The sequence below is a fragment of the Acanthochromis polyacanthus genome, chromosome 21, assembly GCF_021347895.1.
Source record: "Acanthochromis polyacanthus isolate Apoly-LR-REF ecotype Palm Island chromosome 21, KAUST_Apoly_ChrSc, whole genome shotgun sequence".
Taxonomy (NCBI): domain Eukaryota; kingdom Metazoa; phylum Chordata; class Actinopteri; family Pomacentridae; genus Acanthochromis; species Acanthochromis polyacanthus.
The window spans coordinates 18840115-18853428 of record NC_067133.1 but is presented as its reverse complement, the minus strand read 5'-3'; the positions used below and the strand labels follow the sequence as shown (position 1 = coordinate 18853428).

Here is a 13314-nt window from a genome sequence, read left to right as displayed (position 1 = left end):
TTATATTAAGCCAATTGTCATTCCACAATAGTGGATGTTCACTGTTCCAAGTGCCACTGACTCACTGTTAAGTCCTAACATAATCTTGAACAGCAACTTGTTAGTGGTTGCAGTTTGAGTCAGCCAGACTGTTTCAGATTGCATAGCCATTCTTAATAGTACCAATACTACTAATAATAACAATAAAAATAATAAAAACAAATTGTCCCAGGTCAGTTTTAGTTAAGTGAATCATATGTGTCTGGCTTGAATCATATTGGCCATCAGTTTAAGTATTCTTGTGAAACTAAGTTGTCATCAACCAACTGAACAAAACTTTTACTTTCCAGCATCGCGGCTCTTGGCTCTCAGCTTGTTGACCTGGGACTCAGCGATGTCAGCGCGCTCCTGAGCTTCCTCCAGCTCATGCTGAACCTTTCTGAGCCTGACATGTGAGTGTTGGCCTGCTCTCCTGTAAAGGATGCAGGGTCATAGTGACAGAGTTGGAAGACAAGAAAGAATTCACTAAAATGATGTCACATGAAGTGTTTAACTCACAGCCTCCTCAGACTGTCTCTTGTAAGCCTTGACTTTGAGCTGCAACTTGTCACCAGATCCTGAAGTCTGTTCACGTTCTTCTTGTCCTCCTCAGTCTGCACAGAAAGATAATCGTTACTTAAAAGGTATCAAGGAATAATTCAGTTAGTTTGTAATGAAATTGCAGTTACCTGGTAGGCTCAGCTCCTTCACTTTCCTCTCATATTTGCGCACTCCTTTGACAGCATCAGCTCCACGTCTCTGCTCACCTTCAACTTCAGCCTCCAGCTCACGAACCTGTTATTGATGATAAAAAGTTAAAGTTTTGTACAAGGATTTGAGTACTGAGAATGAAAGGCAGGGTCTTATTTTTGTGTCTTTTAGAATTTATGTACATACCCTGGACTCCAGTTTCTGGAGCTGCTTCTTGCCACCCTTCATGGCCAGGTTCTCAGCCTCATCCAGACGGTGCTGCAGGTCCTTGACTGTGACCTCCAGGTTCTTCTCATCCTCTCCAGGTGAGCGCTGGTGTCCTGCTCCTTCTTCAGCTCTTCAGCCATCATGGCAGCCTGAATGATTTCATGTTCTCTATGTAATTCATGATCTATAATAATATGACATTATCACTGCATGGAAACAGCCAAAAAGATAAATACATAGAAGAGCTATAGACATAATCTCACATCGGTGATAGCCTTTTGGCTTTCTCCTCAGCGTTTCTTGCTTCCTGAACAGCATCATCAACCTCACCCTGGACCTGGACAAAGTCAGACTCCAACTTCTTCTTGGTGTTCAGAAGACTGGTGTTCTGAATGTTCAAGAAAAATCATATAGTATAAATTATAAATTTAAAATAGTAAAAATAATTTAGTTAAAAAATCTAATCAAATCAAAAAATCCAACCTGAGAGTGAAGCAGGCCGACACGCTCACTAGCATCAACCAACTCCTGCTCAGCCACTTTGCGTCCTCTCTCGGTCTGCTCCAGAGCAGCTCTCAGCTCGTCAATCTCAGCCACCATCAGACCATTTCTGCGCTCCACCATGGCAACTTGCTCCTTCATGTCTTCTTGTCCTCTGACAGCATCATCAAGGTGCAGTTGAGCATCCTGATAACAAAAAAATCCATTAATGTTAACTTCCATTATTCTCAAATTGTTTGTTTTTAATCCACCAATCACAGAAACTTACCTTGAGCTGTCCCTGGACGTTCCTCAGTTGTTTCTGGGACTCAGCAGCCTGCCTGTTGGCATGGCTCAGCTGAATCTCCATCTCATTCAGGTCTCCTTCCATCTTCTTCTTGACTCTCAGGGCATCATTCCTGCTCCTGACCTCAGCATCAAGATTGCTCTGCATGGAGTCAATCACCCTCTGGCTGTTCCTCTTGATCTGTTCCATCTCCTCATCCTTCTCTGCCAGCTTCCTGTCCACCTCACCTTTGACCTGGTTCAGCTCAAGCTGAATACGGAGAATCTTGGATTCCTCATGCTCCAGGGTGCCCTTTGAATGTTTTAAACAACTGTTATTAAAAGTCACGATACAAAATTCGATATGGTCCTGGCAAGGACTGGCCTGATTTAATTCAGTGGAATTTTTGGCGTTTTGAAAATGCATTACCTCAGCTTCTTCCAAAGCAGTCTGGATTTCAGATTTCTCAGTCTCAACAGTCTTCTTGGCTTTTTCCAGCTCATGGATGCTCTTTCCAGTCTCACCAATCTGCTCAGTCAGATCTGAGATCTCCTCTGAAGTTGAAAAAAACAAAAATTTCACAAATAGATTGTTGACTTGTCTTGATTTATATTAATTCATATATGTCAGAAAGGTGTGGAAGCATACGCTGCAGATTCTTGTTCTCCCTCTTCATGGTCTCCAGCTGATCCAGAGCCTCCTCATAGGAGTTCTTCATCTTGAACAACTCAGTGCTGAGAGAACGAGCCTCTTTCTGGGCTCCCTCCAGTTCTGCCTGGCCCTCCTCATACTTCTGCTTCCATTCTGAAAGCACCTGGATGTATTCGATTGCACAAAAATATAATTACGTTTGCATTTTGTCTGACATTTTATTTGTCCATTTCTTGCTTTCCATTATCAGTTTACCTTATCAAAGTTCCTCTGCTTCTTATCAAGGTTGGCAGCCAGAGCATTTGCTCTCTCCACATCAATCATGAGGTCCTCCACCTCACCCTGCAGCCTCTGCTTGGTCTTCTCCAAAGAGGCACACTTGGAGTTCACAGCCTCAATGGATTCCTCGGCCTCCTGCAGGCGCTGGGCAAGCTTTTCCTGTGGTGAGTAAAGAGTCATCTTTGCTCATATGTACATACTTTCACAATAAAAAAACTTAAGTATAAAAGAAAGAGATTTAACTGGTGATTTATCTGATATGGAAAGGCAAGGGGTTTTATTTACTTGGCCTCCTCCAGCTCCTCAGTGCGCTGGATAGCATCAGTCTCATATTTGCTTCTCCACTGAGCCACCTCGCTGTTGGCCTTGGACATTCCTCTCTGCAGCTCAGCCTTGGCCTCCTGCTCCTCCTCAAACTGCTCTCTGAGCAGATCACAGTCATGGCGAGCTGACTGAACACCATGGGCCAGGGCGTTCTTTGCCTGTTGAACACACAGTCTATGTCAGAAAACCCAGTGTACGTTACATCAAAATGCTTTCAAGAAAAATTGTTGAAGCTGAACCCCTAACACACCAAGTCAGGGAGCAATGCCTTGGAGTAACGCTCTGGAACTGTGTAATTAATAACTTTATACTGAATTGTAATGGTATAAAGGGAGATATAAGTTTTTCACACCTTCACTTCTTCCTCAATGTGCCTCTTGAGCTCCTCAATCTGCTGGGTGAAGGCCTGCTTGCCTCTGGTCAGCTGGGAAACAAGAGCTTCCTTCTCCTCAAGCTGGCGAGAGAACTCACCTGCAATGAACGCAAAAGTATTAATCCTGGATTTAATCACCCACAGATTGGCTACAATTGTAAGTCACTTACCATTCTCTGTCTGAAGTCTTGCCTTTTGTGCATTGATGTCATTCAGTTGACGAACGTTCTCATCATTTTTGGCTTTGAGCTCACCCAACTGGTCCTCAAGAGTTCTGCACATTTTTTCCAAGTTGCTCTGTGAAAATGAAAACAAGTTTATCAAAAGTCATGTTAAAAATAAATATGTGGGTTTACTAGCAGGCATCAAAACTAAACACATCAATCTCAGTGTGTCTGAAAGAAAATGTTCAGAGTTAGAAGTTAATTCATTGTTAAGCAATTCCCTTTGTGTTGTAAAGTTTGAAAAAGCTTCACAAGCTTCATCAACTGACAGTACTTCAAAGTGTTTCAAAAAGTGATTTGTTTATTTTCTGCAAGTTTTGCTAAAGTTTCCTCTTGATGCAAAGTATTGCCAAATGATTTGTGTCATTGACCTCCACTGGAATATTCTATGTCATTGTACGACCTACAGATATAACAGCATGTGTATTTTTCCTGAAAAATTTGCAACATGTTCTTCAATATGCAATGAAAATTCCTTAGTTTAGTACCAAGTCTCAATAAATGGCCTTGGGCTATGTGGTGATATTGGCATTGTGGCCAAACTCTTCCAGCTCAGGAGTAAGTAGCATCTCTGTGTTACAACCTTTATGATCACTCACCTTTGATTTAGCAACAGCCTCCATGTTGCTGGAGAGGTCATCAATCTCCATCTTGTACTCGCTCTTCTCCTTCTCCAGCTTCTGCTTGACACGCTGAAGGTTGTCGATCTGCTCTCCCAGCTCTGCCACGCTGTCAGCCTGCTTCTTGCGGAGAGCTGCTGCAGTAGATTCGTGCTGCAGGGTTGACTCTTCAAGGTCACGACGCAACTTCTGGAACTCAGCCTCGCGCTTCTTGTTCATCTCAATCTGAGCAGCTGTTGCTCCACCAGCCTCCTCAAGCCTCTCACTGATCTCCTCAAGCTCCCTGGACAGATCAGCTCTCTGCTTCTCCACCTTAGCCCGAGCAGCCCTCTCAGCCTCAATCTCTTCCTCCAGCTCCTCAATGCGAGCCTACAGTTGATGATGGTTCCATCAACGGGATTTAGTGACATAAACATGTTGTTTTGGATTCTTCAAGTCCTATATACATGTAAAATAATAATACCTGGAGTTCCTTGATCTTCTTCTGAAGCTGAGCACCAAGGGACTGTTCATCCTCAATCTTGCTGAGGAGCTGACTGGTCTCAAAGTCCTTCCTTGATGTGGAGAACAAGATGGAAGTTACCATCATAATTCATAGTGTTGTTGGAGAGTTCAAGAGACAAGTGAAAACCAAAACAAACTAAAAACCTACTTCTTGAGTTTCTCCTCAGATTGCTGCTTGTCATTCTCCAGATCCATTATGGATTCCTGGGCCAGTTTCAGATCTCCCTCAAGCTTCCTCTTGGCTCTCTCAAGGTCCATGCGGAGCTTCTTCTCTTGCTCCAGTGAGCCCTCAAGCTATAAAATAAAGCACTTTGTGTTTGTACAGCAGAACCAACTTAAATTTCATTGTGCTTTAATACCTTCAGGATATAAACTTACATCGTCCACTTGCTGTTCCAGCTTTGTCTTGGCCTTGGTCAGAGTGTTGACTTTGTCTTCCTCTGCCTGGAGGTCATCCAGTGTTTGCTGATGGGCCTCTTGGAGGGCTTTCTTCTCCTTGGTCAACTTGGCAATGGCTTCATCTTGAGAGGCCATCTCTTCTGTCAGGTTTTTCACCTGGAATTAAGTATAAAGTTTAACATTCCTCTTTACCATTATGTTAAGTAAAAGAGTTTAGCATCCATCTCAGTCATTAAATTCATGTAAAGAGTAAAACAGTGCGTCCCATTATGTGTATATATTTCTATGCTATGTAAAACAGTGTCAAAATGAAGTGAACCTTGTTTTCTGTGGCATGTTTCTCCTTCTCCACTTTAGCCAAGGTGAGCTCCAAGTCATCAATGTCCTTCTTCAGCTCAGAGCATTCATCCTCCAACTTCCTCTTCTTGGCAGTCAGCTCAGCATTGATTTCCTCTTCATCCTCCAGTCTCTCGGTTGTCTCTTTGAGTTTGGCCTCGAGCTGGATCTTGCTCTTAATGAGCCCCTCACACCTTTCCTCAGCATCAGAGAGGTTTTCACTTTCCTACAGAAAGAAAATTTGTGTGGTATTGCTATGACTGAAATATATTTAAAAATTGTTGTCATTGTATTGTTTATGTGTAATTGCAGCATCAATAGTAATTCATATAGAACAGCAAAAAGAATAGTAAACATCTAACTGTAAAAGATCACACAGATATACAGTTATTTTTTCACCTAAGTGAACATCACACATATTTTCCATGTCACTTACTGAAGCCACTTGGAGTTGCAGGTCATTCTTCTCCTGCAGGAGGGAAACCATCTTCTCCTCCAGCTCCTTCTTCTTGGCCAAAGCAGCAGCCAGGTCTGACTGCATCTTCTCATAGTTCTCTTTCATCTGCTGCAACTCCTTCTCAGTCTCAGCACTCTTCAGAAGAGGCTTGATCTTGAAGTACAGAGACATCCATGGCCAGTTCTTCACATTCATGAACGAGCGGATGTTGTACTGGATGGTGTAGATCGATTCCCTAAAAAATTTGAATTGTGTATACAATTGCACAGGGCTTGCAGGTGCACAAAGAAACAAAAGAGCACAGAGTATGTATTGATATTGTTGAGATTTCTGTATGTTTTATGATAATCCTACCTCCTCTCCATCATCTTTACAAACTCCTTCCGCATGACATATCCTCTGCAGAGAGCCTGAGTCATGGTTACAAGGGTAGCTAGTTTCTCATCTCTCATCTCCTCGAGAGTACCCAGCAGACCAGCTTTGAAGAACACCTATGGTGTCAAATCAGCAGACTCAGTTGTCGTACACATAGATACAACTGGGTCCGTTTATGACCAAAGTCAATACTGTTGGTGTGCGATATGTACCTTAGTGTGTCCAAACTTGTACTGAGTGTGGTCCACATCAATGGAGCCCAACAGCTTCTCTGCAGCTTTCTTGTTGTCAATGAACTGTCCCTCAGGGATGACACTGGCATTCAATACTTTGTATCTGCAAATACAATTATGTTATATTTTCTTCCATTTTCCTGGTGTTGAATATCAGAGTGCATTTGAAATCATCATGATTTGTTTGTCCAGAAAAGTTTTGTCACCTCTGCTTGAAGTCACCGTAGAGGATCCTGCTGGGGAAGCCCTTCCTGCAGATTCTGATGCCCTCCAGCACACCATTACACCTCAGCTGGTGGATGACCAAATGGTTTTCCATAAGGCCTGAGAGATTGAAATTTTCATGTAAAATTTAATATTTTTGTTTGTGCTTTTTTTCATCACAGTATAGCAATTTGTCCAAATAGTAAGACTGTGACCTTCTTACCTGGCGTCTTTGATTCATTGGGAATCAAACAACGGACAAAGTGAGGGTGTGTGCTCCTCAAGTTGGTCATCAGTTTGCCCAAGTTCTCCTGTAGAGTGGTAGGATGAGATGTTAGGTCAATATAAATTCAATATGAGATTTTCAATTGTTTTCCCAAAAATATGAAACTATACATACTCTGAAAAGAGCAGACACAGTCTGGAAGGAACCACCCTTCTTCTTGCCACCCTTCTTGCCACCACCACCAGAAGCCTCTGTTTGCCAAAACATTGAAAATTAGAGTCATCGTCACAGAGCATTAATCGATTTATTACCAGACATGATTCTTGTGTAACAGATGCAGATTCATACCTGTAACTACAAACTTAAGACACTTCATGTGACATGATAAACTGCACTTACTCATTCGATCTCTATGGCTTACACATTAAATTTAACCAATTTCCAACAACATTGCAGCAATAATAGAAAGTAACAACATTTGTTATTTATAGAAAATTTCTTGTCAAGCCATGTGGTCTTTGGTACAGTATGTACATTAATCTGCAGTATCCATACCGTAGCTTTACTAGAATGATGTACAGCATTCTTTTTTCTTACCCTCAGCTCCGGCATGGGCTGCATACAGGAAGGACAGCAGTTTGTTTGAAGACTTCTGGTACAGCTGAACAACTGAGTCATTCAGTGGGTCCTTGTTCTTGTCCAGCCAGCCAGTGATATTGTAGTCCACTGTACCAGCATAGTGAACCAGAGCGAAGTGAGCCTCAGCCTTGCCCTTTCCAGGCTTTGGCTTCTCAAAGGCCTTGGTCTTGCCAAGATGCTGATCATGCAGCTTGTTCTTGAAAGTTGTATCAGAGGCCTTGGGGAACATGCACTCCTCTTCAAGGATGGAGAAGATGCCCAATGGCTGGGAAGAATTTACATTTCATGTTGAAAGTTTAGCAGCACAAGCAACCATTTTAGCATCAGTAAAGAAATATTTGGTTACGTACCTTCTCGATAAGCTCAATGCAGGCAGCCAAGTCCATACCGAAGTCAATGAACTCCCATTCGATACCTTCTTTCTTGTACTCCTCTTGCTCCAGGACAAACATGTGGTGGTTGAAGAACTGTTGCAGTTTCTCATTGGTGAAGTTGATGCAGAGTTGCTCTAAGCTGTTGAACTACAATATGAAAGTACATAATTATTCATTTGAGTATTATGTGTCTATATATACCCACTGCTAATTTTATTTTAATATTAACTTACATCAAAGATCTCAAATCCAGCAATGTCCAACACTCCAATGAAGAACTGTCTTGGCTGCTTTGTGTCCAGCATCTCATTGATACGGATGACCATCCACAAGAACATTTTCTCATAGACAGACTTGCACAGAGCGCTGACAGCATTGTTTACCTAGAGGAAGACATTTTAGCACCGGAAAATCACAGTAATATGCTTTATTCAAAATTTTAATATTTCAAAAACAAACTTGAGGTATCAAACTTTATTTCATTACCTGTGGGACGGTCTGACCTTTGGTGACCATCTCATTGCCGACCTTGACTCTTGGGTAGCACAGAGCTTTCAGCATATCAGCTGAGTTCAGGCCCATGAGATAGGCAATTTTATCAGCCTCTGAGGCAAAGACAGAAAATCTGTACTCAATACACATTAGGGTTATAACTTTTTGAACTTTTTCTCCAAAATCAAAGTCCTGCATCATGTTTGGATGAACTTTTTGGTATAATTGAAGAAACCTAACTCCATTTTCAACATGCTTTTAAAAAAGTCCCCCCCGAAACAAAAAAGTATTAAATGCACATTACAGCCAATGACATGACTTATAAAGTGAAACCAAGAATAGAAACTGATACTTCAGTATATTATGATGGCAGTACAACTTATCATTGATCCATTATCAGTCATATTGACTTGTAATGGCCCTTGTGATAACTGAGCACAAGGTGCTTAGCACAAGGTGTGTATTTCATACTTTTTTGTTTCGGGGGGACTTTTTTTACAAGAGTGTTGAAAATGGAGTTTGGTTTCTTCAATTATACCAAAAAGTTCATCCAATCATGATGCAGGACTTGGATTTTGGAAAAAAAAAGTTATAACCCTAATACACATACTTTGATACATTAATCTGATACCTGCCTTCCACGCCATGACACTTGTACAATGTCAGTTCTATTATTTTATCAATTACCCTCAGTGCCATCAGGCTCAGCCTGCTCCTCTCTCTGCTTCTGCTTGAATTTCATGTTGCCATGATGCATCACAGCACCGGTCAGCTTGTAGATGCCCAACTTCTCCTCACCGCTGAAGCCCAAGATGTCAATAGCAGTCTGCAATGTTAATGTAGCAAAATTTTTAAATTAATAGTATTTGAATTTTCTCGTATTATATTAAATATGCTGTTCAACTCAATCATTGACTTACATCTGTTGCAATGAACTCCTCCACATCATTGATGCTTTTGACAGTGATTTCACCCTGACTGATCATTGGATAGTCATAGGGGTTTGTGGTGATCAGAAGAGCCTCTGAAAGAGTACAATAGATATACATATTATTGTTGTTTAATGTTTTTTCTTTAATCTTTTATATTTGAACTTCACAATAATGTTGAAACATACCCAGGAGCTCAGGCTTGTGTCCAGTCATCAACTGATAGAAGATATGGTAACTCCTCTCAGCAGACAACTGGAAGGTGACACGGGACTTCTCCAGCAGATCTAAGAGGAAAAAATTCAGCTGAAACCTCCGTGATTACTGTATTACATTATAAACTATTGGTCCTTTAAGACCACGTTTCAGTTCAGATTAATGCATACTCTCACCATGGTTGGAACTTACATGTTTCAATATCAGCTGAAGCTAGCTTTCCAGAAGAGCCAAAGTGAATTCTGATGAATTTACCCTGGAGAGTCATTTTATTAGCAAAATCAGGTTTTGTACTTTAGCACCAACAAAAAGAAAATCTCAAGATAATCTTTGTGTAACTTACAAAACGAGAAGAGTTGTCATTCCTCACAGTCTTGGCATTACCATAGGCCTCCAGCAGAGGGTTGGCTGCAATGATTTGGTCCTCAAGGGAGCCCTGCAAGAGATGGTGTGAGTTATACGAGCTATACATGAATGTAAACTTTTCTCTGACAAAATCTTCCCTTTTAAACAACCAAATTTACCTGCATCTTGCCAGGTGTTGCCTCAGCCTTCTTTGAGCCTCCCAGAGCTGCAATTGTTGCAAAGTACTGGATGACACGCTTGGTGTTGACAGTCTTTCCAGCACCGGATTCTCCGCTGGGGAATAAGAGACACATTGTGAAGGTTCAGTTTCATGATCATGAAGTATAAAAATGTTTAACATACAAGTTTGTGTTATACTCACGTGATCAGGACAGACTGGTTCTCACGATCTATAAAAGTAAATTCAAATTACATGCTTTGCAAGAGTTCTATTTTTGTTGTTCCTTCAATAAGCTTACAACTAAATGTGAAATTTCTGTGCTGACTTCTTCTAGCTCTTGTAATTCTGATCTTACCAGTGAGCATGAACTGATAGGCATTGTCAGAGATGGAGAAGATGTGGGGTGGAGCCTCAATCCTCTTTTTGCCTCTGTATCCAGCCACAACTACAGCATCATACACAGGAAGCCACTTGTAGGGATTCACAACGACGCAGAAGAGCCCAGAGTAGGTCTGTCATAGGGAGGGCATCAACATTGCTTCAAAATTTTCATAAAAGTAACAATTATGTTTGTATGACGCAGCACTCTTTAAAGCGATGTAAAACCTACGTAGATCATCCATGATGCAAAACGCTCTTTGAGGTTATACAACACAGATGGCTCGTTGAGGTGGGTCATCATGGCCATGTCCTCCATCTTATCGAACTTTGGAGGATTCCTGGGATGGATGTCATCCTCTTTTACGGTGACAGTCTGAATTGAAAATATGTGTGTTTTTTTTTAAATCATTATGGTAATATTTCATGTGAATGCATAACAGATTCAAAAACAGGATGATATAAGCCAAAGAAGGAACAATGAAACCAAATTTTGCCTACCTTTCCTCCGTCTGTCTCAACAGTGGCTTTGCCACCCTCTTTTTTCACCAGTTTACCCTTGACATACAGTTCTTCGGGATCAGTCACAAAGAAGGCTGTTTTGGCATCAAAAGGTGTGTTTTGAGCCTCAATCCTCTCCTTTTCTGGCTTCCGGAGGTAAATAGCCGCCGGGCCATACTGCTCCATCTCTGCGTCTGTGCTCATTTTGGCACTTTAGTAGAGACTGAAAATATGAGAAGTTCACACATAATATAGCCGTGCTAATTTCACAAAATCACTCACTGAAATATTTTTCAGCAGATTAACATGACAGGTATTTTTGTATGAATATTTAATTTGTAGTAAACCACCTACTTCACCAAATGCCAGCTGAAAATGACTGATGTCTTGTGTAGCCCCAAGATGCTGTAAAAGAAAGTAAAATTAGTATCACTGTTTTATTGTCGGTTTTATATTTCATTCAGAAAAATAAAATGTGTTCTTTAGATATAATGTTAATTCAACTTTAACAATCAATTAAACAAAAATAAAATGCAGTAATGAAAGAAATATATACACCAAAATGATTCTCATCAAATAACTGACTCCACTAACCTGCTTCAGATGCCTGTCAGTTCCAGTCAGCGCCTAGAACTGCAGCTTATATGTGCTCAACAGTGCATGCTCAGCACAAGCGTGTTGCCCTATTTGGTAAAGTAGAGTGTGTTTATCACCTTGTTGCTCGACAGTGACATGCTCATCACTTATACAGTCAATCTTTATTTATACATGTACATGATATTTTCCTGTAGTTAAAATGTAAAGTAGAAATGATCTGTCATTTAATTACTTGCTGGATCAAAAATGTAGAAAAACAAAAATACGGAGATAATTTAATAGGCAACCTATAGATTTGTAGTAAAGAATAGGAAGCACTCAGTTACATGTAAGCATATTTCATTGTAAAATAATAAATTAGAAAATATTTGTAAATATTTAGTTTTCCAATATATACATACCAGTAAGATGATCTATAAACGTTTTAATGCATTTTTTGTTTTTTTACAGATGTTTGGAAAAGCATCATTATATCATCAGGGTATTTCCTGATATTAATTATTTAATGGTTAACACTTGATTAATTAATTCCTCAGTAGCAACTACAGTATGTCTGCTATGCTCACAGTTTTCCTAATACTACGTGGCAAGAGTGTATAGAATAATTTGTGAAGTGTTTGTTTAATTAAATATAGTCATGTATTTAAAGATCAGCATTCAGTTGAAACACTTTATTTATTTTAATATCACAGCCAGTGCTGCGTTGTAATATTGGAGAAGCATCTGAATGTCACTGGTGTATAGTTGCAGGGAACACATGTCATAGATATCTGATACTGATGCTCTTTCTTTTAATGTTGGAGGGGTGCTGTAGGCCCCCCAGACATGTAATATAAGGAGAGCTGCCAACTGAGATAAAACCAGAAATAGCAACCACATAAAAAGTGTTGTTTTTTTATTTTATTATTTGCTTATTAGTTATTGCAGTTAAGAATGAAGATGCAAATTTTGAGAGTAAGAAACAATATCTGTGTTCACAGTTGCTGGCGTCCACTTACATTACATACATAGCTGCTGACAGAAGTGGCGTATAATTCACCATCTTAACAGCAGATCACAAGGCATTACTGTAGTCAAAAATGAAAACAGCTAAGGGAGGGAGAAATCATTCAGTGAAGGATATGTTTATCAGTCACGTATCTAAACATGTTGGTAATTCGATTGCTTTACATTTTTTTGGTGTTTAATGCTTATAGCAACTTCTTAGACTTACTTCTACACACACGTTTCTGGTATCAGTTACAATTTTCTGATATGTACATCATAAGTCTATTTTAATGTGTTAAGACACTGCTTTTGAGCTTGGACATTGGTCATTGCAACTGAAAATACATAAAAATCTGCCTTGCTCACCATTTGTTTTTAGCACTGGTAGAATTTACGTCCATAGCCTCTTTCTGAGAACTGATTAGTGATGAAACTGATAAGTAAAGCTGTTACAACCTAAGCTATAGGACGCAAAGAGGAGATAAAGTCTCTGCTTACTGTCAGGCTCTTTTTATTGACAGAGACTTTCAAGTTTATTTTGAGAAATGTGTGTTGCATGCACAGGATTAAACAGCTTGACTGGCATGCATGATAGAAACAATACAGTAGTCTGTGATTGTTACTGCACTTGACATTGCCTTTGTGGTTGCTTTTATTCTGTTTTTGTATTTGCTATGTTGCATGTGTGAACACCCTCTTTTAAAAATGTCGTTTTACTTACAGCTTATGTTATCCTCCAGGTCAAGATGCATACCTCCCAGTTAAGGT

The 13314-nt window shown here is 40.2% G+C and overlaps 1 pseudogene; it reads right to left on the bottom strand.

Moving 5' to 3' along the window:
- Positions 1 to 318: 318 nt before the first annotated feature.
- LOC127530238 (myosin heavy chain, fast skeletal muscle-like) lies at positions 319 to 12070 on the bottom strand (annotated as a pseudogene).
- Between the last annotated feature and the right edge of the window lie 1244 nt (positions 12071 to 13314).